The sequence below is a fragment of the Octopus bimaculoides genome, chromosome 12 (genome assembly GCF_001194135.2).
Source record: "Octopus bimaculoides isolate UCB-OBI-ISO-001 chromosome 12, ASM119413v2, whole genome shotgun sequence".
In the NCBI taxonomy this organism is placed as follows: Eukaryota; Metazoa; Mollusca; class Cephalopoda; order Octopoda; family Octopodidae; genus Octopus; species Octopus bimaculoides.
In genome coordinates this window covers 17622079-17622909 of record NC_068992.1, presented here as the reverse complement: position 1 = coordinate 17622909, position 831 = coordinate 17622079, and the positions used below count along the sequence as shown (strand labels likewise).

General features: G+C 39.7%; 1 protein-coding gene across 1 annotated transcript in view; it reads right to left on the bottom strand.

The window, feature by feature from the left end:
* The window catches only part of LOC106870824 (unconventional myosin-Ie), a 55371-nt gene that overhangs the window by 3662 nt on the left and 50878 nt on the right, over positions 1-831 (bottom strand). The gene's annotated exons all lie outside the window — the stretch shown is intronic.

Below are 831 nucleotides of genomic sequence, written 5' to 3'. Positions count from 1 at the left end.
TTCCTAACGCCAACCACTCAGAGAGTGTAGTGGGTGCTTTTACGTGTCACCCGCACGAAGGCCAGTCAGGCGGTACTGGCAACGGCCACGCTCAAAATGGTGTATTTTATGTGCCACCCGCACGAGAGCCAGTTCAGGGGCACTGGCAACGATCTCGCTCGAAAATCCTACGAAGGCCAGTTTTGAAAGTCAACAATGCTGTATTGTCTTTTTTTGAATTCATAAGCATGTCCAAGAGTTATAGAGATGATGAATTCAAAATAGTGGTCAAAGTTATTGGAAAGATGGTGGAAAATTGTGGCCTTCTGACAAATCAGCTGCTTGACAATGAAGATTTAGTGTGGTTGATGCCCATTGAAAAAAGACATTCAAGATATGGTGACTGGTGGATGATATTTGTCTGGTTTCACATTTCTGGACAGCTTCCAGTAGATTGATATTCTAGACAAGATGGGGGTCCCAGACTGGAAATACAGACAGTAAATGTGGAGGTGTCATAGCAATATATAACTTTAAATATTTATAAATATAATTAAGGGATCAGCAAATATTTGCTTCACCATATACCGAAGTTAAGAAATAGCAGCTAAAAAAGCTGAGAATCCCACAGATAGCATCACTTGTAACTCACAAAGGCAAAAACAAGAAGAAAAAACAATGAAAACTAACCAATTCCGATGTTTAACAGTAAACGCGTTTCTAGATCATGATTGATAATAATCAATTTCCTTCATCAATACTGTATTCCAGTAGTAAATTTGACTATGCTAGCAAACCGTGTAAGCATGGACTAGTAACATTCCACACCGACACAGGTCTGAAAGCATAACC